Source organism: Labrus mixtus, chromosome 14, assembly GCF_963584025.1.
Source record: "Labrus mixtus chromosome 14, fLabMix1.1, whole genome shotgun sequence".
In the NCBI taxonomy this organism is placed as follows: domain Eukaryota; kingdom Metazoa; phylum Chordata; class Actinopteri; order Labriformes; family Labridae; genus Labrus; species Labrus mixtus.
This window is the reverse complement of record NC_083625.1, coordinates 16,992,650-17,006,505: the sequence shown is the minus strand read 5'-3', so window position 1 is coordinate 17,006,505 and position 13,856 is coordinate 16,992,650. Positions and strand designations below refer to the sequence as shown.

At 38.7% G+C, this 13,856-nt stretch overlaps 1 protein-coding gene across 5 annotated transcripts in view; it reads right to left on the bottom strand.

Annotated features, from left to right (window-relative positions):
• npas2 (neuronal PAS domain protein 2) overlaps positions 1–13,624 on the bottom strand; it is a 43,857-nt gene extending 30,233 nt beyond the window's left edge. For 4 of the 5 annotated variants that reach the window (XM_061055543.1, XM_061055547.1, XM_061055546.1 and 1 more), the window contains exon 1: positions 13,350–13,624. The gene's annotated coding sequence lies outside the window, so the exon portion shown is untranslated. The remainder of the gene's footprint in view (positions 1–13,349) is intronic. The other variant, XM_061055545.1, reaches the window with a different exon arrangement.
• Between the last annotated feature and the right edge of the window lie 232 nt (positions 13,625–13,856).

Below are 13,856 nucleotides of genomic sequence, written 5' to 3'. Positions count from 1 at the left end.
CACAACTCACTGAAGTTACAGTGTCTGTAGCCTGATATATGGCTCTAGTTTAAAAAACTAATAGTGGTGATGGGAGTGACATGGTTCGTGACATGGTTGATACATTTGATTCTAGTTACAAATACAGCAATTTCCTGAGAGCTTACCAGAAATATTCATCAATTTAAGAACTGAGTTAGACCAGTATGATGCAGAGCGAGTGTCAGTCACAACCAATGTCTGAATGTCATGTGCATTCCCCCCAATGCTGTAAACCTAGGGGAAACACTGAGTGTATTGAATTATTTTGATCATTACTTTCCTTGTAGTAACATATGCTTCCATGTTTTCCTCTTGGAGGAATTCAGTAAGCTACTTTGTTGTTAGTGTAAGCAAAAAGCCCAAAAAGTGAGATGTAGCCTACAGATGAGCTAAATGTCTTTGTTGGTAACAACATGTGTTTGTTGCCCAACAAACCTTGAGCCTAAATATTTTGGAAGACTTTCTATAGGGTGGAGTGTTATACAAAACACATTTCAATTAGACAAGAACAGTAGGTGAATCTGTGTCCTCATATTGTTGTCATGTTTCTTTATTTCTTCAGGATCTTATTTTTTCTAAACATTTTTTTCACATTTGATCTTCTCTGTGACTTTTAATGTCTGGTTTCCCTTTGTCATGCAAAGCACTTCAAATTACCTTGTGAAATGTGCCATATCAACTTGCCTTGCCTGGCTTCACTTGTCAAAGAGAGACATCTGGCCATAGGTGTGTAATAAAGACTCCACATAATATACATCATGTCAGAATATTAGTTTGTACAGTAGGGATATTCTCTACTCTTTGGGATAAGTAATAAACACAAGAACATGCTATTTTGAAATTACAAACAAGCTATATTTTTTTCCCAGTGGCACAAAGTTAAAAAAAATTACTTTGGATTCTATTTTCACTTAGAATCTGATCCATGTTGACAGGCATCCCATCGTATTGTTTTTTATTTTTATTAATCCTCCCTGAATCGGATCATAGCTCTGGAATCAAATTGGATCGAATCATCTTGTAAAGGAGATATCTACATCCCTACCAACTTTATTCACAAAAGTCATATACCTCACAGCAAACTTATAAACTGTGCTTAGTCATGCACTTAGTAAGAAAGTGATATAAGGTAGTATGCTGAACTTTTACCAAGCAACCAAATTCTGCTTCTTACATGGAAATAAAGGAGACGATCAGTGGTAACGAGGTTTATGTTCAAAATAGCAACAAATCACATTCGTAAGAAAATGGTGAATCCACTGTGTGGTTGGTCATTTGTAGCATGTCACTATTAGCCAGACTGAACTCAGCAGGGCACACGACCCACCAGAGGCCCCCCACTGCATTGGCCACATTCAATAGCCAATATTGGCCCTCTCTTTGTGGAGTTCCCACTGTGTGATCACATTGGTTGTTCCAGTTTCTTTCAGGTCCAGCAGACCTGAAGTCAGGTGGATGACTGAAACGGAGTTCTTTTGAAAAATTATATTCTTTTTTAGTAACAATTGTAACTGGAAGGTGTTACAACAGCTGATCGGGCTGCAGAACATGCATTGCTGTGGCAGTTTGCTTGCATTGTGCAGCCAACCACCAGTTACATATCCTGACCAACAACTCGTTTCAAAACAGTAACACAGCACATGAGTCTTTTCTTTAAGGAAGACTTATTGAGTCATAACGTTTCATATTGAAGCCTCCAGAGACACACCTCCATCCCCCCTCCCCTTACGTTTGGAGTCAAGTGCAAGCGTGGACAAAATTGTGAAGCTACACGGAATGATCGTGATCTAAAAACGCTTAAGTGACATTCAAATAAGCAGTGAGTATGTTATTATTTTCTCTGGTCCTTGAATAAAACCGCTTTTATAAGCAAGGGCCAGCGGGACTTACGCTTCTCACTCATTGTAGACACGACTCAGAGAGATATTTACATATAGGATATACTTGATTTCTGCTACATTTATGTGTGAAATGTCACACATTCTTCCTTTAACGTAAGGATGCTTGAAGACATACCAGTAAGTCAGATAGCTTGATCTGATTTAGTTACGATCTTGAAAAACCAATAGCCGACGGGGAATTATTAAAGCTTTCAAATTATGCTTAAAATGATGAATACCCTTTCTTCATGCAAAACATCTGACATTGATGGATGCAATAAAGTACTCTTCACAGAAATGCAAAATGTCAAAAGTGATTAATAAGTGTAGTACAGGAAAAAAGGGTTCACAAGAGGTAGCTGCCGAAACAATGTGACCTTAAACATAGAAAAAAATGTGAGAAAAAAAACTACACACAGTAGACTTGTATCAACCACTTTACAACCAAGTATACTTCAGAAGAAAAAAAGCAAAAGATCTAAAGTGATTTAGACTTTTTTCTGATGCAACTGTAACGTGTGTGTTTTCTCTTAATGGTTTAAGGTCTAGTAAAGAATACATGGTGCTCGGCTGCAACAGAGGAAATAACTGTTCTTGTTCTTCAGGGGCATGGAGATTTCTGAAGGTCTCACATGAAACATTTTACAAATCAAACACTTTCTGCTGTGGCCCTGAATCAACTCAATGAAAAATGTTCCGACAATTTCCTTTAAGCCAAAATAGCAAATGTAATGGTGATGACTGTTATTTATTAAGGAAACTTTGCTTTACTTACTACTCCACTTTGTGGTTCACAATGATTAGACCAGTGGGGAGGAAGAAGGGATGTACTGTTTGCTGCTTGTCGCAAACAAAACTGAGCTACTTAAAACCTTTTTTAACATCAGCTTGATAGCATGATAGCAAGCTTGTGGCAGCATTAAGCCATATGCAAGACTGTTTCAGAGTTTAGACTTACAAGCGTGACGGTAGACTCTCTCAAAGTCTCTGGAACTACTTTTCCAAGCAACCTCACAGCTTTATTGCTATATAAATCGAAGGCATGCAGAGCATGGTTATTTGTCTAACTTGATAGCTGGACTTCCTCCTTAACATTCAATTTAAATTAGGCCTGGACTTTGTTGTTGTTCCTTCTGTTGTATGCAATCTTCTGTAACTTTACTAATGTGTCACACATAATAAACAAAAACAAGTGATATGATAAATCCTAAAGTTCCTGTACTCTTGGAAAATATTGTCCCAGGGACTTAATTAGAACTCCAGTCCTTGCACTTGTAATGTGACTTTACTCTTGTGACATATCTCACCATCATTTCACTTAAAGTGTTGTTCCTCCAAAGTAATAGCTTTAGATGACTCAAAGGGGGGCAGGAAAAGCTGCCCCTTGTAATATAACACAACAAATACTTAATGTCAAAGTATGTCAACGTTTCCGTGTCATTTACTTATATAGGAGCTCACACACTACAATACTAAGATAATAGCAAGCAAACAATGCCAGAGTAATGGAACATAATTATTCTGAAATACATTGTTGCTATGCCAGCGACCAACAAGTGTGAGCCATCTAAGATTCATAAAGATCTCCCACATTTTACTGCATTATTCACCATCCGCCTACATAGAGATTAGTTCCGCTCTTTTATTTAGGTCATGCTATTGGATGATGAGATGACATTTAGTGCTCTTAAGCAGGCCTGACTACATAATAAACGCTCAGTGTTGGATGCTTTACATTCTGTACCTTTGTTCAGACTGCTTTAATTTACATCAGAGGGGAAAAAAAATTGATTATTGTGATAATCACTCAGACATGAAGCCATATTGCCTGAAGCTACATCTGTGATATCTGGTATTGATGATGTCATCGTGGCTGAAGCACTGACTGTCATTAATTAGACTGTGGCACTGCTGTTCACTCTGTGTTCCCATGGTAACAATGTGTGGTGTCTACTCCCCCCCCAACCCAACCACAGCGGCTATATCCATAAAGCCACTCGTTTCCTTTTCCTTCAAGTCTGGGAGATTTTTTATTCGCACATCAGAAACCCATTTATTAGTCTGATGAATATTAATAAAGTGTCAGAAAAAGCTTTCTCATACACTCTGATTCATCATTATAACAACTGAAACGTTTCCCACAACATACACAGCAGTGTATCATGATTTATAACTGAAGAAATCAAATCAAAGGTTGATTTCTATAACGTTAATCACACAATAAATTATAAAGACAGGAAATGCAGTAGGGATATCTGAACATAAGAATAGGTCAAGTATCAAATTGGGTCCTGGGTAGCAACTTAAGTCTTATTTGACATCATTTGCCGAATAATACAGGACAAAAACTTGAACTGGAAAGACTGACACTGCCAATGAATGCCTCAAACCCTTGATCTCTTTGTTTTTCCACAAAGATCAGAGCATTACATCAGCAGCAGATGTTCATCCAGCAGCAACCAAAGAAAATCAACTCTACAAAAATCAGGGACTGATTTTCACTTTCTATTCTTCAGCCTGTCCTTACTGTTGTCTAGTTTGAAGTTACACAATGTTCGGGTCAAGGACATTTTGCACCTTGCAATCCAGTGTAGATGGAGCACAACTTCAGCTGTTACACAACAGCAGAGCAGGGGAAAGAGCAAAAAAAAAAAAAAAAAAAAAAAATCACAGAAGGAGCTATTAGGGACCCTCTCGCCTGTTACAGCATTTTCCCTCCATTGAGTAACCAATGGAAAAAGGCACCAGTCGAGAGAGACACAAAATCTTCACGCCCCTCCACAGCAGTTCTTTCCCACGAGTGCTGTCAGTCTCAACCAAACAGCAGCTTCACACTAATCCCCCCCGGGTAACAGCTGAACCCTTGCACTCCCAGAGCTCTACCCGCTGGACAATCCTGTCACAGAGTTTAACACATCCTCACCTGCTACGCATTAAGGAAAAAAACACACAAGCCCTTTCCCACATGCTCCATAACTGTACCTACATGGAAGACCTGAATGACCTGAATGATTCATTTTTTAAATATTTCTAACTATGAGTCAAATGATTATTGGGTTAACTAAAATAATTTAAAATCACGGGTTAATCATTTCAGTAAATTAGAAAGCAAAGTTACTAAACACGCAACATTCATATTCTGTATAAAAGAAATGGACAAAACCTTTTGGTTTAAGAAGTGAATCCAAAACCAAGAGCCTTAAACCTGCATTTTTACTCATGACCAGCAAATATTACAGAAAAAGTCCTATAATATAGCTGTCTATGAAAATCACCCTGCTTCTCATCTGATTCATTTGTAAATGATTTATTGGTATTATTCGCTAGTTTCAAGTCTTCTTCAACAAAGCATGATGCTAATCTATTGAGCAATGGTTGCATTTGGGGGGGTTTAAGACAAGCCTCCTTCTCATTGTCAAGTTGTTATCAAAGCTACAAAGCTCAATCAGGGAGGAGACATTGCAATGCTATTCCACGCTGTCCTCCGTGTATTCAGACAACATAAAAACATGTTTGTGAAGGCCCAAATCCTGAACTCCCTGCTTCAAACTGCAAGTCCAAAAACCAATGGTTTCTTCTATTGTGGCATCATCCACGTCTTCTAACAGTTTATGCGGACAACTCAAGGAGCAAACCCCAGGGTTGTAAAAAGAAGCAAATGCGGAAGTGCAGAATCCTGCAGTTCGTTGAGGGTCTGCTTGAGGCTAGCTCCAACACCCCTGTACTTCACATACACATTACATTCATAAACGCCCTTTTTTACAGCAGACATTAGATCGTTTACAGCCTGGTACAAAAACGGACATTGGTCTGATTAGTTATTGTCCTCACAAGCACACGCCATGGGGGGGTGAATTTTGATTTTATGAACAATAAGTTATATACTCGCCTCCAGCTGGAACAGATGGGTGACGTCACTCAGGCTTGTTCATTAATATACGGTCTATGATACAACTATAGAATATTTTTTTTATAGATAAGCCAGTTTATTTTTGAAAACATTACATTCAGACACATATTACAATGAAATCAAAATGATTGCTGAAATGTTATAGACTACATGAATAACTAAAAAAAGAAGAATTGATCCAGTAATTCATAAGAGCAGTGAGTTCATTCCTCTTCAGTGCAACTGTACATTTTCCGTAGGTTTCTCTCACTTATTCCATGTTGGCTTTTGATGCTTACACGTCAACATTTGTCAATGATTTTGGTGATACTTCATCCCATAGTGCCTTGTAATTACACATTCACCACACAGTGCAGGCTCATTGTGGGTGGCCAAATCCTTCCAATGACAAAGCAGACCTATAAAGCAAACATCATTTCACCTGGTAGATCTACTCCCAAATTTCCACATGATTATATTCTTTCCACAATTCTAAATGGATCACCAAATTATTCCAGGCCTGTTATTGTCTGCTGCTGCTCAGGAAAAAGATGCAATTACCCAAGGCAGTGCATGAGCAAATATGTGGGTCACGATTCTAGGGCATGGGTGGAAAGGGCAACACAGCTCTTTCTTAGTGCCGCTGTCTCAGGCTCACATCGGAGGTTACATCTTTGATTACATTCCTGGCTGTGGAACGGTTCTAATCATTTCACAATGCCCCCAAAGATACGAAGCCATAACCGGAGTAATATCATTGTTATGAATTCACAAGTGAATGTTTCTAAAATCTCAACCAGACACTGTGTTGTTGTGCACCGACTCTGAAGTGAACTCGAATATCCTTTTGCAAGCAGCACATGGAAAAAATGACCTTATGTCTCCATTCCTATCTATTGCCATTTCATTATGTGACATCCTGTAGTTCATACTTTCAAAGGTTCTTCCTGAAAGCACACTCATTCAGACTTCTCTTTATAAAGGAAAGCAGACTGTTATTTAAAAAAAAAGGCATTCATCTATTTGAGGGGGAAAGTAGTTCATTAAGAAATGTCAAAAGAGAAAATTCCCAGTGAGTGTTTTTAATGTGAAAAGCAAAAGTGCAAGACTGAAGACATTTTGTTTTCCTAAATTGAAAGAGCCAACATTATTGACAACTTCCCATGAATCTTTCATGTATCTTAAAGGTAATTAACACTTTGGTAGAACAATAAGGAAGCAAGCCAGCTGTAAATCTTCTTTTTCACCTGAGGCTGACAACAGGAAAAACGAGTTCACATATAATCACAATAGATGTCTGACGAAGAAAGTGGGTTAATAACATCTGCATTTTTAATGACAAAGGACTGGATTGTTAGTCTTCTGGAGAGAGAGAAAAATACACCAACTAGTTTTCACATTCCCTGTGTGTTTTTTTGACACATGTGCCTGTTTAAAGTAGGGTGAAATAAAAGCTCATTCAGATGCAATCAGTCACAACCTCAGTGAGCAGAAGCATGTGTGCACATTATTCATGATAACAGCTCATAACAAAATGAAGCATGATGATTTATGATTCATTCACCCTGCTGGAGTGTCCTCGAGCAAATCACTCTCAGCTCCGTGCGACACCATGTCCTCTGACCCTTCATGTGAGGGGGATATCGCGGAACAAGACTTCCCTTCAGATATCCCTTTGTGTTTGTCAAATCAACCTAAATATTTCAATAACTGCAAATAATACTGAGTAAACAAAATCTATAAACTACCAGAGCATCCAGGTTTCTAGTGTAAGTATGTAGAGGAAGTATTAATGTACATTGTTGCCGTTTTCCTGAACTGCACCTGAAACTATAAATCCATCATCGCAGTGCTGTGTGAGCTCTGACCCTTCACTTCAGTGTCACAAGCCATAATCAGGTTTTCCCACTTGACATCACAAACACAGATGGCTCACTGAAGATCAAACAGCATGGAATCCATCTGGGATTGCTCTCGTCTTTTCCACATGCTGGTTAGTGGACATTTGCAGTGTTGTGTGTTATACTCCACCCAAACAAACCACCTTGTAATACAAACGCAGCCAACACCCCAACTCAAAATCTGAATCGCATATAGGTCACACACAGGGGCCGGGCCCACAAGTATTGTGCAACTGTTTATTTTCCTCATCCGAAATACAAAGTGGAGCCACACCCGATTCTTGGAAGTGACCTTGTGCGGTGGAAGAAAGATAAAGGCCTAACCTGTCCTGTGAATCAACTATAGAAAGTAGTCAGGATCGACATTTCTGCGCAGAAAGAAGTGTAGCACTCAAATAGAGGTTGAACTTATTTCACCTGGTACTCAATGATTGTCATTTATGTGAGATGACGACTTCACTCCTTTGAAAGTAGAGGACAACCACCCTCAGGGCAATGACATAAAAGTCACTTAATAAAAATCTTTGAAAAGATTTCACGTTTCAATCAATGTATAAAAGAGAAGAAGGCAAATTCACACAGTGTGAGGAGTGTTAGAGGCAGAAGATCGGGAGATTTTTCTTTTTTTTTTTTTCTGTCAAAAGGCAGCTAAATGTTTTAATCATGCCCTAGTAGATCTGTGCCTAAAGCTACTGAGCACAATGACTGTGTGCTTTGGAGCAAGAGATCAGAGACAGCAGCAAGGACGATGACGTCTGTAGCTGTAGTTATATAACCGGAGCTGAACATTTTGTCTGTCATAGTTGCAAGGTTAAGAGGGTGACATGAATACCAGTCATAGTCTCAAGAGTCATGTGCAACATACTGTCATATTTCCACTCGCTCAATGAATCCGAGTTCACCGAGCAAGGCATTCAAGTAGCGCAGTATGGAGGGGGATAACATGTTTTATGTCAATAATCAGCATCTCTTCTGACATTTTACCTCTGGGCTTAAGAGGCTTCCAAAAAAGCACAAATCTCCTGACTGGAGATTTACCAAATATTTACTATTGAAAAAAGGTCTGCCAAGGCATTTCAAGCCCGAAATCCAGATGTTGCTTTAACTTTGAGCAGTAAGGGTGATGATGAAAGAGAGTGAAGTACGCACAGATTTTGCTCATCAAAGCAAGTTCCCTCCATGACGGAGTGGTTTCAGGTTGAACCATACAGATGGATATAAAGACAATAAGAAAGCATCCGGAGATTTGGCTCGTTCTAGTGAATATGTCATAGTCGAGCATCTTGATAGCAGCCACAAAAGTATGAGTGGAGGATAACTAGAGGTGGAAAAAAAATCGATTTATGTTAAAATCAGATTCTCAATCGAATCGTGAAACACCCAAAGATTCCAAGCCCTAATTATTACCGTTGATAAACGTTATAAAATCTGTTTCTTAAACTCATTTTTATTACTTATATGTTTCTAACTATAAAGTATACGATTTTTCACATCGACAAAACATGAGATATAAACATGTGATGTCCAGTTAATGTCCAACTCCACAACGTTAATTCTGGGGAATTTCTGTGCTTAGCTTGAATCTGAGTTGAAGATAAGTACAAATGAATTATTTGTGGACTCACAGATAGAAGACGTCTTATGTCTGGCTTTCAAATGAAAAATATTTGTTCTAAAATAAATTGCTGTTTCTTCGTTTCTAAACGTCATAAATGTCATAAAAAAAAGGAAAAAGTGTCACAAAATGTCAAGATACACTGAGTCTTTTTTTTATCTTGGGAAGTTAAGTGGAGGCTGTTGCTTCAGGCCGTGGAGAAAAAAATCCAGCAACAAAGAAAGCAAATGCTCATCCAACATTCAAACAGGCCTTGTGGACAAGTGGACAATCTACCTAAATGTGTTCAAAACTTGAAATGGTTTCGTGGGCTGTTAGTGTCAGTGATCATTGAATGTGTAGGGATGCCGTTTCAGATATCAGGTTTTTAATGTTGGTCAATCACTGTGTCTTTCATGTTGACTTTGCCATGTTAGCCCATGGATTTTTTTTTATTACTGAAATCCATTGATAAGTCATATAACAGTATTAAACATTGTTTAACCATCCACTAGTGCCAAGTCATAGCTTTATTGTCAAAACGAAAATGTTGGGGGCGCCGGCGGCCTAGAAACTAGTTCACGTGCCCCATGAGGCTGTAGTCCTCGAAGTGGGCGGCATGGGTTCAAATCTGACCTGTGGCTCCTTTCCTGTATGTCATTCCCCCATTTCTCTCTGTCGCTGATTTCCAACTCCAACCACTGTCCTGTCTCTACAATAAAGACATCAGAAGCCCACAAATAAATCTTTATAAAAGTGTTGTTCTTCCTTATCTTGCATAAGCACCAATCTAAGGTTGTGCCATGTTCTCTGTTTAAAGCAGCACTATGTTGCATTCAATTACATAAATATTCTGTACTTCTAAAGTGAGCAAAAGAAATATCGAGAATTTCCCTCTTCAAAAGCAAAAAGAGACCTGATAATGACACTTACAGTAAAAATGATTATGATCACAGAGTTAGACACACGTGTAAAGGGGATAGAAAAGTTATATTAAAGAAGATTTCTGTTTCAGAATATTGATTTTGTTTAGTCTCTTGAACAGTGCCTGCTTGTGTTTAACATTGTTCATTACAACTGTCAAACCTGTCCAACTTTAACTGTGCAAGACAGAGCACTCCAGGAATTGCCTTCCTTGGAACAGTGCAAACAGGCTCTCAGAGCCTGCCAGACAGCTTTCAAAACACCGAAAAACATCAGGAACTATTGTTACAGAACAGGTTGTCAAGGAGCATGACAATTTCATCTGATGGAAATAAATGCTTTAAATATGTTTCTAATAAAGTGAGAGTGCCTGTTTCTCATCTCTCTAAGCTGTTTCTAAGATATCACATATAAGTGTTCACTGTATTGTTGTTATAAATAACTAGGATTGCCTCTAATGTTTAAGTCTGGTATTTCTCACTAAGCTGTATGAAGAGATGTTAAAACCATTCTTGTCGAGTGTAGTTCCCAGACACTTAATCATGAAATAAACAGTGTAAGATCTTGTGATAGGTTGTGTCACAAGATCATGTTATTCCCAAGAGAAACTATTGTCATAGAAGTGTAAAAGATGCCTATAGGCTTTAGGTACTGCACAGAACAAAAGAGACAGGTAACATGAGAGTTTACATGTAATACTTAACCTATTTTTTTACCATGATTAATGGTTGATGCATTTCTAGAGAAAAAAGCGTCAAGTTGAATTTCTTAAGACAACATATAACACGTCTAAATCAGGTCTCTTCAGCTTCACGAACACCGGCATTACTTTTTAATTTCTAAAGCAAGAAAAAAACTGATGTCACTATGGATAGGTAGAGTTGAAAATTCATACAATGTTAATATTAAATATGGGTTGCTCACATAAGGGATATAAGAAAGGTAAATGGGGCTTTGCAATTTTCTACCTGTGATGTTAGCCAACCTGATGTCAGATTTCACTCCATTTCATGTGTGTTTGAGATGAATCAACATGGGTTGTACATTCAACATTCATTCTATGTGGAGCGCCGCTCTGTCTTCTTAAAGAGACAGGAGGTGGAAATGATCCCTCTGCTGTTGTAAGGCCCTATACACCATTTGTGCATGCCCAGTCACACTAAGCAGCTCTAGCAATATTCAGACTAGTGTTCAGTTTAAGCTTGCAGGACATGGCCCAGTAACCTACTTTCCCCACAACATGCTCTGTAACATCAGAGACGAGGCTCTGTGTCATCAGTTAGCTAACCTTCACCACCCCATAGCTTCAGCAAATAAGAGGCAAAACCCCAGACACAGCAATGCCTCAGCAAAAGCAGAATACAAATGATCAGGTTTTATCTCAGAAAAAGAAAATCTTCTTGAGGCCTCTGACTCTATTAACTCTTAAGGTGAAATGAAATGCTGTAATAAAGTGATATGATTTATGTATTTAAAGACAGTGAAGAAGAGGAAAAATACAATCTACAGAACAAGCACAATTTGGCACAGAGAAGAAAGAATAATAAGGAAAAGACAACATAGAGGAGTTGTGATATGAGACAGGCTTATTATGAGGTAGATATTCATGGTTGTGTAACGCTTGTCTGGTAATCATGTAATTGGTTCAAGTAATGCACTACATGTGCCTACATGAAGTGCATTACATAGATTCAAATATTTTGGGGCACCAGAACAATGCCTTGTGTGTCTCCTTTCCTTACACTCTGTCTGTTCAACAGCCTTTAATGATGAAACTGGACAAACAGTTCACGAAGAGATTCTGAACGTCTAGACTGAACTGTGAGTTGATTTTTTGATTAACAGATTTTCTGATTACATGTCACTGGTTCTTGTTAGAAGTGTAACCATACACCAATATAGATCCATATATGGATTCAATGATCAAAGGTTCAATAGAAAATAATAGATTATTTTTCTTCATTTATTCTTTGAGGTACATAGAGGGCTCTAAATCTGTACTGAACTATGTAATAATATTTTCTTATCCTTTTTCACAAGTGTGAGTTGACATAATGTCACTGACTGTATAATATTAATATGATATCAATCACAGACCACTGAATTGAATCCAGTCAAAATCATATTGTGACAGACTTTACCACCACTACCAAAATGTGTATGTTGTCCAAAAGGTGGATATATTATTGTATCATGATGAAACCTGTGATTAGACCAATGTGTAGCCCACAATGTAAATTTCAGTTGGTAATGTTCATTCCCACTAAAAAAAAATCATCAAAGGAAGATGACATAAGACATGAGACTTGCCCAAATGTTACGCAGTAGCCTACAATGTAAAAAAAAAAAAAAGGAGCATATGGGTGAAGTGAACACCCAGTTTAGTCACTGAAGGAGCAGCCCGGCCTGTCCCACTCAGCTGTCAGCACACATCCTCATCACTATTCATGTCTGGTGGGCCAGCCTCGCACTGACGCAGCATGCCGGCAAAATGGCTCGAGTACAGACATGAGTATACGTGGATTTATGACGCAGAATACTCGCTTGACAGTGGCTCCTGTCAACTTCAGCACCGGTACTTTTTTTTGGCACTATCAGGTCCCCTTAACAAAGTGACACAGTTGCAATAAACTCGGCTTCAGCCAAGAGTTTGGGAAGTCCAAATAGCCTATTTTCTTTTTCGTGTTTAAAAAGCCGGACAGTATGGTTACCCAAAACTTAACAGGAATACTGGTTTCCATCACAGTCTGTAAGGTTTCCAAGCAGGTAACTAGGCTACGTCAACAGGCTACAAACTATGATTCATGGCTCTTAAGAAAAATGTCATTCTCGGAGGATATAGTCGCTTCATATGTGTTGTTTGGTAGTCATGGAAATATTATTTAGACTGTCATGAAGAAGCGCTAAAATATTTCAAAATGATAGGCTATGAGCTAAAGCATATTCTACGACTAAATGAAAGAAAACAGACAGAAAACTGCAGTATAAGTCCGTTATGTGTTTATACGTATAAGAGTTGTGTTGTGTTATAAATGTTATCTAAATTACATTTGTTCCCGTTACGGTTCAGCTTGAGACAACATGACACAGTGAGAGAGGACCGATCCGTCAGCACGGGAAACACACAGCTGGAAACTTACCTTATTCGGTGGGAGAAAGGTCAGATGAATCCAAAGGGAAACATGTGGAAAGAGCCGGCTGAAAAACGCGTCCTATATTCCAAAAAGTTGCTGTGAGATGAAACTGTGCCGCCGACTCGATCTGCAAATCACTGATACCGACCGGCGATATGTTGGGGTGTTTACCTGTTAAGAGAGTGAAGATCCTTATCGCCTCACACCTCAAATTTTACTTTATCGTGTAACTGACTCCTATCAAATCACGTCTCGTCCACATGCACAGATGACGGCTGAATGAAGGGGTTTCTGCAGCCAGAGAGCGTCCACACTGACAGTCCCGCCCACTGAACTATATAGGTTACTAAGTTATGTGACCATCCATGTGTGTGCTTCTGGGTTTCTGTGCGTGCAGTGGTGCTGAGTTGGGCTTTAAAATGCCATTTAAGTATATAGAAAATGAAAATACGCTCCAGAGATTCTTTAAAATATCTCAATTATTATTGCCGGATCGGGCAAGCATTCAACAGG